Source organism: Bombus vancouverensis, chromosome 1 (assembly GCF_051014615.1).
Source record: "Bombus vancouverensis nearcticus chromosome 1, iyBomVanc1_principal, whole genome shotgun sequence".
Classification (NCBI taxonomy): domain Eukaryota; kingdom Metazoa; phylum Arthropoda; class Insecta; order Hymenoptera; family Apidae; genus Bombus; species Bombus vancouverensis.
This window is the reverse complement of record NC_134911.1, coordinates 17715966-17731074: the sequence shown is the minus strand read 5'-3', so window position 1 is coordinate 17731074 and position 15109 is coordinate 17715966. Positions and strand designations below refer to the sequence as shown.

The window sequence follows — 15109 nt, the reverse complement described above, 5'->3', positions numbered from 1 at the left end:
ATTGGTGGTACAAGCGGAAAGAGGTGATTCTACACGAAAAAAGAAGTCGAAAATATAGAATAAAAATTTTTTTTTAATTTTTCCATCGAGACAACGATCTACAGTAAGATCCGTTATAACGAGACGCGATAAAGTGCACGCGTACCGAGCGAAAATTCAAAGTCGATTTTCTCGAAGACAAAGCCTCAAACGAAAAATTTTTATTCTATATTTCCGACTTCTTTTTTCGCGTAGAATCATCCCCTTTCCGCTTGTACCACCAGTTACCAACCAGCCTGTATATTTCAATGAATTACGCTTAACTTAGAGCAGGCGTAGCTTTGCATTTTTATACAGATTCAACGCTTTTACGCTTTTTCTCGTAATTCGATGATAGATAGGGAAAATGGGAAAAATATACAGAAACGTTTATTCCAGTTACATATAACGCTGTGGCGAAAAGCGAATTCAGTTTGAGCCCATTTTACCCATCGATCAGTAATCGCACATAGCGAATTTCTCGAAATTTAATCTACCTTTACGAAGTTTACTCCAAGGAAGAACTTGTCCTACCTGAAACAAAAAGGAAAGGTTCACGATATTACGACAAATATCAATTTGTATTAAATTGTACGATTAAATTGTGCATATAAATAAAATTCCAAGATAAATTCTAAATTGAACAGAATATCTTGTAATTGTTAGAAAAGCCCTAAGCGAATCGTTACTTACAGTATTAAATTACAGTATCTGGTTGTAGTTGTAGATGAGAAGAAGTAAAATATCTACGGATATAAGAAAATCATCGAAAATATTAATATCGCTGAAAGATAAGAAATACATTTTCTATTATGGTATTTTCTAATATGACCAAACTGAACGCCATAGCTGCCGATGGAAACATTTAGATACTCTAAACGTAAAATGAAAAAAGGCTATTTCCCGGAAGAGGAAAGGTTATTCTACCGCGTGATAACGCCGCAATTGCTATTCGTATCCAACACGATGTTGGAAATTGATCGGGAAGTAGGCACTTAACTGTTACTTTAGTCGGCATATTATTCCTATATTATATTCTTGGATTTCCATTTATCTCGGTAAATAAGACATACAGTAGAGCGTTTATTATCCCAACTATATAATCAGGGCACACGTTGTTCAGATAATCCATTTATTTTTATTCTTCACACGAGAGAATGATAATTTATTCTTTTATTATTATTATTATTATTATTATTATTATTATTATAAATTTTAGTAGCTAACGTTGACCATAAGAGCAAAAACTTTTCAATAAGAATGTAATAATTTCTTTCAATTTCTATTCTTCTTCTCGAATCTATCTTACAGTAAATCATCTCCAAATGTATTGGTGTACCAATGACCGAAGTTCTAGTATACGGTTTTCAGTAAAAGAACTTAAAGCAACGGAAACGTGATCGTAAGAAATTATAAGACGAAGGAATGAATGATGAAGCTACGTATTTCAAGAAAAATATATAGACATGGAATACTTAGATAATTCTTACAGCGAGCAAAATTTTCTAGTTGGCAAAAAGGAATTTAGTATCCTAATGAGACGAACTTTGGATAGGGAAAAGCGGTATATTTTCTTGCTATGTACAAAGTGTTTCATTTTAGCATATACACGCGTTTTCATAATTCGATATACGTACGTGGAGCAATTATAGAAGTTGAAATATTTGAGTATAAATCATAATCTCGTGAAAAAAATATCCTAATATTGTACAAACATTGACAGACAAAAGCAGCAATGATATCAATGAATAACAAACGAGAGCGACGAAAACAGTAAATAATGGAAGAAATTATTTTAGTTGATTATTCTCGTGCCTATAAATTACCAAACATCGATATTGATTCTCAATCTGAAAATCCTAATTACTTACACGCGCCCAACATGTAAACAGCAAGATCCACTATACAACAGACTGTTACTAAAGAAGATTTACCATTTAGTCATATAGTAGAATATAATGCAATTATATATAATTAAATTATTTATATATTTTTTTATTAATAGATACGATACGGGCGAAGTAGCCACCTGTAGCAGCTTTACAAATGCGCACCCTTTCAACACGATTCTTCGTAACGTTTCCATGTTTCTTGCCTTTGTCCTATTTCTCCGCGAATATTCTGCTGTTTGATCTACCAGTCGCGATAAAGAAACGTCCTAAATCTACGATTATTCGAGCAACGATGGATTCGCTTGGCACGTAACTACGACGTGAAATCTTCTCTCTGTCTGCGCAGCGGGTGATTAATTTTAACGTTAAATTCTTGTTAAAACGCGTTGTCGTGACGTCGAACGTTCCATATGAAAACTGAATGGTCCGCGCAACACAGCCGTTGCTACGAAATTACCGTTGCCAGAAAAACTGCCACGACACCAAGCGAAACGAGATAACGACGAAACAGAAAGCTAACGCTCCTTTCACGGCACTTCCGAATAACAACGAACGAATAACAATTTCCAATCCAATAAAGACCACTCCTCTTTGTCGGACGCGTGGAGCGCGAGAATTCCAATTCGAATTCCTATAACTCCAAGTTTGCAGCGTGTCGACGAGTACACGCTGGGGTATTTCCGAAGGAAAAGGCTACGCTTTGATCCTGTAGGTTCGTAGGGCAGGTACGCGTTCGAAGAGAAACGAAAGAGGCCGTGTCCCAACCATAGAATCGGCCGACTCTCTTCTCCACCTTGTGGGCGGCGCTCGTGGAAACTGGTGGCGTGGAAACTAGAAGGAAAACTATTTTCGTGCAGGCTAGTTGGCAGCATTCGCAGTGCCCCTGCGTTGAGACAGGTCCATTAAGTAATGCCCAGCTTTCGTGGAAGTGCTCGATCAACGTGACGCTCGAGAAATCCGACGATTATTTATTTTCGCGATCGCGATTATCCGGCGAGCGTGCGTAACGCGACGACCGGTGATTCGTTGTTTCTCAGTTTCGTAATCGTCGATTTAAGATGATACATGGATTTTTTTTCTGGCGAATACAGATGAAGTTTTTGCTGGAAGTTACGAGACACGGTGCTTTTTATTCGAGGCCGTTCGATTCAACAAGGGTAAATGAATGGCACAACGTCGATCTTGCGGCGGTTAACCGCGTTCTAAAGACACGGTTCGAGACGCGAGAAAAAGTACACGCGCGCTGTCATTTCGTTAACGCGTTAAATATGTATCGTGACATCGATCATCGGTAACAGTGACCTTTCTGTTCCAGTCATGTACTTCATTCTTTGACTAATCTTGCGAATGTTCCTTCTTTTTTATTTTTTTTTATTTTTTATTTTTTTTTTTTTTTTTTTTGAAAAGTATTTGTACATTCACGTAATCATTTATTGCGGTTTCTATTCGTCGCGAAACAAATGACTTCGAACAAACGTTGATAAATGTCTCAGGCTTCTTTACATCCATGCAAACTGACATTTTTCCATCGTCGTATTTCTAGCGTTTCTATAATTTCCATTAAAATCTATTGTACGTTTCGTTACAAGATCTAGTAATAGCAATTGAAATAGCAAATATCATGGACCGACGACAAAACCTCTGCAAACCCCGACTACCCTCATTAAAAGGAGACAATAAACGCATTCTACGTATTTTAAGAAATAAAAAAATAGGAAAAGTATAGGAATCGACATGATACGCTTTGCAATGGAACCAGAATTTAAAATGCTAGAGGTGACCAATGTCGGATACGATCGCGTCCGACGATAAAACACAAATTGGCACTGTTAATCCCGCGACTGGGACTACTGTAAACCGGCGCGGCGTGTACACGAAACCCGTAAGCGTTTCGGCTATGAACTTTTAAGGGGATAAAACCAGACGATGCTTTTCCCGAAACTCGCAGGCAAAAAGCTGTCGTTTGGCACGGGGCGACAAAAACGGTACGACGCATCCGAAAATATGCGCCAGTTTCGTGGAGCGCGTCCCACGAAAAGAGTATGGCGCGCGCCTTTGAAGGATTAAAAGCGTGGCAAGGGTGATAAAATACAGGCCGGTATATACGTTATTCGAAAAAGGAAGCGGCAATTTATTCGCATCAATTCGGATAACGAACCGTGCCGTATCGTATATCACTGTAACGCGCCGACATTATAATAACGCGTCGCTTGGAGACGCGACGCTGAAAGAATTGCTAGGATCGTTTTAATGCCGCTTAACCGAGTTATTCGGGAAAATACGCTGCCCGTAAATCGAGCGCCGCTACGAAATTTAGCATCGGCCAATGACAACGAAATTTAGTACGCTATCGGATAGCAGAGTTTTACGGTGTTTCGTAATTCGTGAAATGACTTTTCAGATGACTTTTTAAATATTTGGGACTAGAATTACGGAACCGTTTTCGGGTTCCTCCGACGGACAAATGAGTTATAAACACGGGAAACTATGCATGCAAATTTATATAACGTTTGTTTGCAAGAAATATTTGATCATCGAACAATTGCGAGTAGCATAGTTTTTAACATACTGTGTATCGCGGATGAACACGTAGAAGGTGTTTTCAAGAGATATAAACGAATACTAGTACCAGTAGCTTGATATTGTTAAAAAAATGAATATTATGTTCTTCTTAGTGGCTGAAGCTTTCTAACGTTTCGAGCATAAAACGATGTGAAAACAGAATCTGTTTAAAGAGATTTACGTAATTTTCGACGCGACACAACTTTAATCTATCGTGAACATTGATCGTGACTTATAGAGATTATAATTCATCGGAAATAATATAGTTCTTGCAACATGCATTCGTTTCTTCTCGTCTACATATATATACATCTACCTTTATCGGTTTTTACACGAGAAATTCATAAAAATTCCAACGCTCGAGTTAATTTTACCAAGTCGTACGATGTTTTCTTGATGGACGATCTTTAACCGAAAAAAGAAATCGAATACATATAACGTTGTTTCCAATCTTGACACTCTGAATATTCTCCTTTTTACCTTTATCTATTTGCGAAACCGGGTCGCATTTAAATAAACCTTCTATATTCGTCTCATCCAATTTCATCCATAGATATCTAATTATAGTGACTATATTCTCTACATTCTCTACAATCTGGAAATAACTTGAAATTTCTTATTGGTAGAATATGAGGATCACGAGGGGAAGATACGACGCGTCATATTTTGCTGTTGGTCGCATGCGAGCGATTTAAAGATCCAATAAATTGTCGATCGATTACGTACTAGCAAAATTTGTTTATGGAATCTTCTTAAAAAATATTTACATCAAAAATATCGATTATCATTGGACTGTGCATTTTAATGCATAAAAATTTATATGCTACGAAAATGCAGAGAATGCACATAATGTGCAAAGATGTATAAAATACTCAGAGCATAGTAACAGTTATAATATTTAGCGGATGAAACAAATTTTTGTTTAGCTTTCGCTTCTTTAATTATGTTTCTAAAAATATGAATTTCCGATCTATTTTCTTTTCTTTTTCATTTTTCTTTTTTTTTTTCATCTAAGTGCAAAACTACTTCCATGTTTGTAGATCAAATAGGTTGCTTCTATTTTTAATTGTATTAAAATATTCACTTTTATATCTTTGCACGCAAAGTAACATCGAAGTAAAAAAGTCGACAAAATTATACATATCATACATTTTTCTATAACTTCGGTGTATACGCTTTTAAAATTGTTCATATGGGGAAAGTTGATATAAAAAGAAATTGGATATTGTTAGTGTGACTCCTGTATCGCATTGCGCGATAGTCATCCGAGGAAATATTTCGAAGTAACGTTTCAAAGTTTTCCAAACGAAAACCGCAGCGGCGATTCCATCAATGCGCTTCCAACTGAAAGATTCAAAATGAATGCGCTCGAATCGGGGAGCTTCCGTATTTCCGAGCGGAATAAAAATAAAATTGACAAATAAAATCTATTCCATTCCATTTCTTTCCAATATTGCGTACTCGCGCGTATTCTAACATTTTTATTTTCGTTTTATTCACAAGTTGATGTGACGTTTCGTTCGACACGCTAACGTTCCCTTCTATGTAAATAAAGGATATTCATTACAAAAGGACCTTCGTAATCCTGCTGCGCTCCGATCTTGATATTTTGAGGAAATCTTTACGAATAAAATTTGAACGTGAAATTATGCATCGAAAAGATTCTTCCGTTGCATCTTCGAATTTAAAAAAATGTTTAACGCGATGGAAACATCTTAAGCACATTTTTCTCCACTATCTTCTATTAATATCTCTTTATGTTTAAACAGAAGGATTTTATTTAACGACGTATGTAATTGAAAAGGAAAACAACGTGTAAGATCTAAAGATAGCAGTGTTTTAAAAATAGCTACTAAGCTAACGAATTTTTAATGAAAAGCAGATATAAGCCTCGAAGCAAGCAATATTTTAATATCTTTAATGCCTCGATATCATGGCATGTAGTGTGTTGGCTATTTTAAAGAGGATGGAAAACGTTTAACTGCGTCTATTAAAGCAACTAGAAAGACGATATTGGTAATACGACATTGATCAACACCGTATTAAAGCTGCTTCCCTTTAAAAAAAATAATAAATTTGACTTGAAAAATTCATTCAAAGAACGCAACAGAGTTAAACGAGAGAAAAAGGTCGAGCCTCGTTAAATGATACGAGGATATTTATTTCATTATAAATAATAAAATTATGCGTCGAATGTTCAGCTGATATAAACTAGAGAATTCGATGTAATGTATAGCCGTGCGATCGTAACTATAATTTCATCGTCTGATTTCTCTACTTCAGTCAGCTAAAATGAAAGATCGTCAAACTTGTCGACTGTATCCTTTTCTTTTCTGACGAGTGATAGACGTGATTTCAAAAAATCGATAAGTATTACTTCAAGCCAGATCTATTTAGACGCTATTACGTTCATACGTGAATGCAAACCTGTTTAAAGAAAATCGAATCGAGGTATTCAGCTTATCTTTGAAGTGTTCGAATAACGAATCAATATGTCTTCTTGCCGCTTCAATATTTTCTTCAATCTTTAACCACGATAATTTACCCGATTTCGTATTATACATATCGTTAGAACGTTTCAGTCTCTATAATTTAAATTTTCATTTTTAATATTCCAGATAACTGGATTTATCGTTTGATGCGATTGATTTTATCAATCTTTTAGTTAAACATCATATTGCAGGACTGAAAGGGAGAAGCTAATTATAAAATTTCTTTCAATTAATGCTATTTTTAATTCGGTATTGCAAAGCTGTTTTTGGCTAGCGATATTTAGTTTTCTAAGAAGACTGTAAATCTGTTATTTCGTTAAATTGAGACAAATTTGTAAAGACGATATTTAGTAGAAAAAATGATTTTTTCAAAGTTTTCTCGCACAATACATATAACGTAGTATACATATTAATAATCGAGATACTGGTATCTCTTTATTTCCGATTTATTACCATTACCGTACGACAGAGAATAGATAAACAAATTTTCCAAATCCATTCAAGTTTCTCTACTTCTTGAAACACACGAGTAGCTTTCAATTACATGTTTCCGTTTCTCGTATCATTAATTGTAATTATAATTGCTTTTGCAACATCTTCGCGCTTTCCTCTATTTCTTTCGATATCTATATTGTATCTATCATTGCCTCTGCTGAGCCAGCAAATAATTTTGTCTAATCTCTTCGACGATATCTTTTCTTTCCTTTCGACGTTCGATCAGTTCGATATTTTCTCCTTGGCATCGTTGTACGCAAGATATTAACGTGTACGATATTAGCTTCGTATTAAAGCGATAAGCGATACGAAGTCACAGAAACGACGCGTAACAGCAAAGAATACAAGCAAAAAATATCGTTCCGTTGATAGAACGTTCAGACAGCGAAGCGTTCTTATAGCTGAACTTTTCTCTAGCTTACGTCGATCAGAAACGTACAAAATAAAACTAAACGCTTCTTTATTATCGCAAATATCATCGATTACAACGCGCACTTCGTAACCACCCAATGCCGTCGCAATAGCAAAAGAAGCAAACAACAACATCGGCAGCGAGAAACCTTGGAAGAAGGCGAGGAATCTTGTTCCTCGGTTCTTCCTAATCATCGTGACGCTTTTATCGTGTCGTCGCGTCGGCCGAATAGGAAACAACTCCAGCTGCGGCGTTTCCTTATAAAAGGCCTGGAGGAGGCCGGTTCGTGTGTCGTGTCGACGAAACGGAAAAGCGCCTTTAGGGTCGGCTCGAAAGGAGCATCCAGCCACGCGCATTACCACCCTATCTGACGCGCTTGCCACGGGGTGGTTACCCCTTATCAGATCGCACGTTAAGCACAGGTGCGAGAAACGTCCGTGGCCATGTAGCGCGATGTGTACGTGGATTCCGCACGATGCAAGCCAGGTAGAAAACCCGCCGGCAATTATTGCGCCTTCGAGTGACCGGCGACCGAGGGACGCCGCCATACGGAACACCATGGTATTTTCCATCGATCGATATAAGTACCCTTCTGGGCCAGCCACGAGATTAATTCCTACGCAGATTCTTTAGCAGAAAATTGTCCAGAAAATAATTAAAGAACGTTGGATGCAGTATGGCTGCTACGTAGACTGAAGTATGTAGCAAGGAAGCGTTTATGTTCACGTGGAAAGAAGCGTTTAGTATCTTTTGCGTTGAGAAGAGAAGCAGGTACTCGTGGTAGGTTCTGGTGGTAACTTTTCGAGCTGTTACGTTTTAATCGATCTACTATACACACGAAGAGTCCACGGGATAAAAGGGGAATGTCGATTTTAACGAATTTTGAGTTCAACGTTCTTCTGTATGCTCCTGTGCGCGCTCTTTGTCGCTGATCACACCGTGTTAATTCGAGTAGCAATTTTCCGAGTTTCACCGTGGTTGTAAGAGACCGAATTATACAACGTAGTTCTCGCTGTTCGCAGTTTAACGTGTCGCGTAAAATTGTAAGTTAAAGATGGAAATGATGCAGAGAAAAATGAAGAATGAAATGTTTCATTTTCACATAGTATCTATAAGGAAATACGAGGAATTGTGGTATTATATATTACACATTTAAATTTAATTATCAAGCTTGTTATAACGTAATATAAGTGTGCACACGCGTAATATATGCGTATGTAGCCTGTAATACGAGTATCAGGCTTCTCGATACGATATTTCACTGTCTCAACGTGTATGTACAGAAAAATCTTGATTAGAAGGTGAATCTTAAACTGGAGCTTTAACGTTATAAAGAAGATCGAAACAAAACGTAATTGAAAAGTCTCATGGATAAAGAGATCTTTAAATATTTTGAAACATTACACGCATAACAAGTTCGATCACTCCATTCGCAATTACTTTCAAACTACGTATCAAACTATAACACATATCGACACACATCGTTGGATAAATCTTACCGTGCCAATTAAAATGCCACATTTTCTATGCTACTTGTTTCTATCTCATTCGATTATAAATCGTCTCGTCTCGATGAACCACAGTTCTAAATGATGAAATATTTTCTAGCAAATTCTAATACCGCAAAATAATCTAACGTCAAACATCGAACATCATCGATACGATTTATCACTTATTATATTATCATAATCGTGACATTTTACGAAAGCATTTGTCATTAAAACATAACGTAGTTTTAAATATTCATCGGTCAAATATGTACATAAAGGATTGCCACTTCGAACGTTAAATAATAATTGAAAATGACCGTTCAACTGTCACTTAATACGCGCGAACTTTCGAAGAGAAATAGGGCCACATGCCATTCTATGTGCATTGTTAAAAGTAGGCGAATAATCGAACGACAGCATAACAATCGTCTTCGTCCTTAATTTACCTGAATCACTAACGAGCATAATGCACTGAATGCAGGACGTCCTGGCTACAGGTCTCGCTAATATCGAGCCGGTTGAATGCCATTCGTTAACGATCGATAATGGTAACGTGAAATTTACAGATCAATTTTCAGCTGTCATCGTTCGAAGAAAATTTCATCGTGATATTTGAAACTAGAGTACGGAGGACGTTGTCGTTTTTTAGGCTGCCATTGAGTCGTTTTGCATTGCATATTACACGTGAGAAATAATAGAAAAGCAGATGGAATAGCTAAGAAAATAAATAATTCACCAATCTCTTGACACGCGTAAATTTTTCTCAAAATTAAATAACATTTTACCTTTTCACGCTATATGTTTCTATGTAAAGTAATAAAAGACAACAATTTTGGAGCGATGAATGGAAATTCTCAACGAGACGTTACGTATCTGTTGAATGATTTCTACAAGAGAAATATACTCACCTTGACAAGATATTATTCGGTAGAAATTTTATGAATTAGAATAACATATACAAAATTTGTCGACGAAAGAAAATCTACCATCTAACGTGCAATTCCATGTAACTTTTTAACGATCTTCTAATAATTACGCATTTGATTACGTTATAATAATTCGTTCTGAGCAATTCATTCGAATAATCCACTCTTGGACGTGATTTCTTTATTCAGAAAATTTCCTACTATTGAAACGTCTTTCGATTTCTGTTAATAATAAATTATATCGTATATACATATACGAGAATCAAAAGCTTTTAATTAGAACCTAACTGATATCGATTTGTCTGTACTCATTTTTAATTTTGAAATTATACAAGTTTCTAATTATTTAACTTGGCACCTACTGGTAAATTAACATTGTTACAGCTAAATAAAATAATCTATTAGAAGTCTCTGGTGGAGAAAGGACCCAGTTAACGTGTTACAAACTTAAAACGTGTTACATACGTTCTTAGATTTATTCAACCATTCTTTTATACAAAGTCACGTCCGACACTGTACGTATTTGATATAAAACACACGAGATATACGATTCAAGCCAGCGCATGAACGACACTGCGAGATATCTCGTCCGCAGATGTAAAGATTCTAAAAGATTGATAACGATAATACCGGATGTTCATGCACTTTTCGAAGAAATTATATGCAGCGCTTTAATGAACGCGTTTTAATTCCTCCACATCCGCAGACAAGATATCTTGGAACTCGATGTTGTTCATGTGACGCTTTGCGCGAGATACCTCGCGTGGCTTTTCATTAGAACACGAGATATCTCATCCAAAGTGTCACAAGAGCGACGTCGAGTTACGACGAGATATCTCGCACGTGTTATTTCTACATTGGTCGCTATACCGCTTCTACATTAATTTTTTCACATTTTATGTAGCTTCTAAAAGAATTCTAGTTCAGTAATTAAGATCTTGTATTTCGCCAAAAAAACAAAAAAAAAAAGACATACACACGCAGTTCGCATTATATTTCACGGGAAAGTGGGATGAAGAATCGATTTGCAGATTTATGCGACATTTTACAGAAAAATATCGTCTGTACCGATATTTTTATTGGTCCTTGACGAAACAATTAAAACGTACAAGAGAAAGAACGGGGAAAATAGGATGAAATGAAAACAATTTATGAAAAGCGAGAATTTATGAGAAAGTACAAAGAATCGTCAACTATCAGGAGAATAATGTTCAAGACATAGGTGAAACATAAATTAGTATAAAACATTGATCACGGATAAGTGAAATGTTAAAGTACTATCGTGCTGTTCTACAGGGAATTTATGCGTGGCGTACGTAAAACAGAGGAAACAGTTTAAAAAAAAATACCCAGTGGCCTTCTTACATCTGCAATTACCGCGTAATCTTCAAGAATATCTGGCAGAGAGAAATTGCTACTTGTAGAATTCATGAGACAATATTTTTTTACCATTATACTTGTATATTTGTGGAATAAGTGAAATTAAAGCGATATTGAAATTCGGTAATAATTTTCCTCCAGTTATGCAGGAAAACCTTACACGATATAAACGCGATAATACGATAAACACGATAAACGATATAAATTTTTCAGTCTCCAGTCTTAATATGATTTCGTTGTATTTAATTCTAATGGCTGCATTTCAAAAAAACTAAACTGTTTTTCTGTTCTTACGTTCTGACGTCTCGTATTTACGTTGTAACGACGCGAGAGGTAAAACGTATTATCGCAGCTTGGAGCATACTTATGCCTCGTACGCTTCAACTTGATGCTCTTTAAAAAAGAACTCGCAGGCCTGAGAGCTCAAGTGCCGATGATTCACATTTATAACCAAAACACATCGTGTAAAAACATAATCTTAATATGTTTACGCCCCTGCATATTACGTTTAATTACTAACGTCTTTTATGCGCGACGCGTGATACAACGGTGATTTCGAAAAACGATGAAACGAATACAAAAGCGGCACATTTTCGGTAACACGCGATTAACAACCGTTTTGTTCCCAACGTCGTCATATACGTCTCCCTTTTGTCATTCAATTATACAAACATGACTAAATAAATCTGAAATTTTCTCATCTCCCAAACAATTACCTTTTGCAATTGTGTCGTTCCCTTTTTCCAACAATGAGATGTATTTCGATTTAACAATTCAAAGTGGAAATCCATATTAGCGCTGCATCATTCTGTACATTGTATATCGTAGTAACGTAGCATTCCTTTTTAATGGAAACTAAACACGAACTACTGGTTGTTCAATCTACTTACTCGTACGCGAATTTCTACCATACGAACGAGAAGTCATAGGTGACGGAGATAATCAATGGATTTTTATTACATGATCTTCGATCAATAAAACGTTCGTGCCTCGATCGGTTCGTGTAAACAGTTTGTTTAACGTACCATATATATGGCATTGTTATTTCAGAAAGCAACGACGTAAGTATAAGATTACAAAATTTCTGGTAAACAGTCTCCAAGGTACCTTATTTTTCTCATAATAAGACAAGGTAATCGCAATATGTCGGTTCGATTGTTTTGTCCTCCACATTACCAAACCAAAAAAAAAAAATTATCATTTATTCGTAAAACATAGATTTCTCCAATTACTGAAAAATATCCTTTTCGCCACGCGTTTCCGGTTCTATCGTTCTTCTTCCAGTTACCCCCACGCATATACATGAGTTCCCTTTTCTCGTTCTGACAAATTCAAAAATTCCATCTTGTCCTACCATCTTTTGCAGGCTGGATGATTTCAAGGAAATCTTACTTCGGCAAACTTGGCCACGTGCGTACGGTCTTATTGAGATATGTGTAATTTTGTGTGCTAGACCAGATTAGCCGCGTATTAGTGACACACGTATGAGTGTATGGAAGTATGTGTGTGCACAGATGAATGCAACTGTTCCGTTAGTAGTGTGAGTATAGAAGATGGCGAGACAAAGAGAGTGCTGAGACGCGTGCAAATGTATATCGACGAAGATCCTGTAAATCATTTGTTAAATAAATCTAAAACTATTTTCATATAAATTCTAAGTGTGATCTAAGTGTTCCTTTACTTTTATTTCAGCGATTACGATCCACGATTCTCAACAGATTTATCTCACGATCGATCGAGAAGTCGCACAACTCCGACGCGAAAACCTTTAAAAATAACGCCATGCCAGAAAAAAAACAAAGGGGTATTGAAATAATAGAAACAAAGCGTGATACGAAGATACTACGAAGAAAGAGAGAGAAAAGGATCGGAGGGATGAAAGGGAAAGAGGGAGGTAATAACGGGCAGAATAGATCGGATAAAGCGGCGCACAGGTAGGAAAGAAAAAAGATGGCGCCAACGAGATACACGCGTTTCGCACGCCACGTTACCGATGAGTCGATCCAAGATAAGGCGCAACTAGGTTACTCCACGCCGTTGCGCCATTCCGGCTTAATTGATCGGCCAGTAGGAAGGTGTACACGTCGCGGAAATACACGTCGCCGTAACTTGCTCGATTATAAAAACGCGCGATTAATCGAATCGTGGTAACTGGCCCGTCCGGCTTCCTGTTCAACGATGTACATAGTTCCGCCGAACTGAACCAACGACGTTGAAAAGGAAGAGACAGAGATCTTTCATCGTTGACAATAACAAACAGCGATACGCGTTATGAATTTTTTGGTGGGAGATACGAACGCCGTTTTTCCACGAGGAATACATAATCAAGCATTTTAATTAAACGTAAGTATAACGTAACGATCATGAGAAACAATGGCTATGATAGTTTTAGATGCTTTCGATAACCTGACAAGGACATATTACGTGTGGCTCGGTTATCGATAATGAAATGCGATAGTAAAAATTTGTACAATTTAAACGGGAAGTTAAATAAGATAAGAAATTCGTCTTTAAATAGGATGCTAAAAGTTCGCTAGATTATTGCCTTCGTCCTGAATACAGTAGTCCGATATTTTAATTAATAATTAATTAAGGTGAGCGTGAGTAGATACGAGCAAACGATTATCGCGATTGTTTCATCGTACGAAAGTCGCTTTATGATTAGAAAGTAGTAACTTTGTCTAACGTAAATAGCTCGAGATGAAAAGAATCTCTTTTGGAAGATTTAAGCAGTCAAAGATGTGTTTATGTATGTGTTTTAAAAATAGCTGATAAATTGAGCTAATTTTTATAGAAGCCAAAAGTATAAATATTTATTCAGACGAAAAATATTGTAATGTCATTGAATATTTCGACTTTACGACAAACAGTATTTTCAAGATTATTTATTATGTTATTTAGAAATATTAGAATTTTCTTAATAAAATTCTCTCGCTTTATGAATTTACATTATGAAAAATTCGATAGAAATTATCGCATAAATCATTACACGAATTTTAAGTTATTCGTAGAAAGACATACATATTAATGGGAAAAATACCTATATAGAACATTGTTATGACTTCTTATGTCAATGCCTGCAGAGAGATAAAGATTTTTGCATTTCCGCTACAAAAGGTTAGTCGTCGTTTATACTGTAAAATGTTATCGGGCCAACTTTTATGGATTTCATGTTAAAATTTAAATCCACAGGCTAAGACTCTTTTTACCCACGATGTAAAAACTCTCCAGCTCGCTTTCGGCTTTGTGAAAGCTGTTTGAGAAGATAAAAGTCCGTGTTCACCGTGCTATTAACACATGAAAAGCAATAAAACCGTCCTTAGACTGGCTGAGGAATTTCTATCGTACATCAACTTCTAACTTCTCTTCGTTTTGCTACAGCCAGCCTTCGTCGTCCTCAAAATACGCGTTCTAGTACCATTAACGACGCGCAGAAAATTTA

The 15109-nt window shown here is 36.4% G+C and overlaps 1 protein-coding gene and 1 long non-coding RNA gene across 6 annotated transcripts in view; one reads left to right on the top strand and one right to left on the bottom strand.

Moving 5' to 3' along the window:
* The window catches only part of wge (BAH domain and coiled-coil containing protein winged eye), a 360478-nt gene that overhangs the window by 263757 nt on the left and 81612 nt on the right, over nt 1-15109 (bottom strand). The gene's annotated exons all lie outside the window — the stretch shown is intronic.
* The window catches only part of LOC143303206 (uncharacterized), a 52682-nt gene continuing 51308 nt past the window's right edge, over nt 13736-15109 (top strand). Inside the window, exon 1 of the long non-coding RNA XR_013059295.1 lies at nt 13736-14010. This is a non-coding gene — a long non-coding RNA (uncharacterized LOC143303206). The remainder of the gene's footprint in view (nt 14011-15109) is intronic.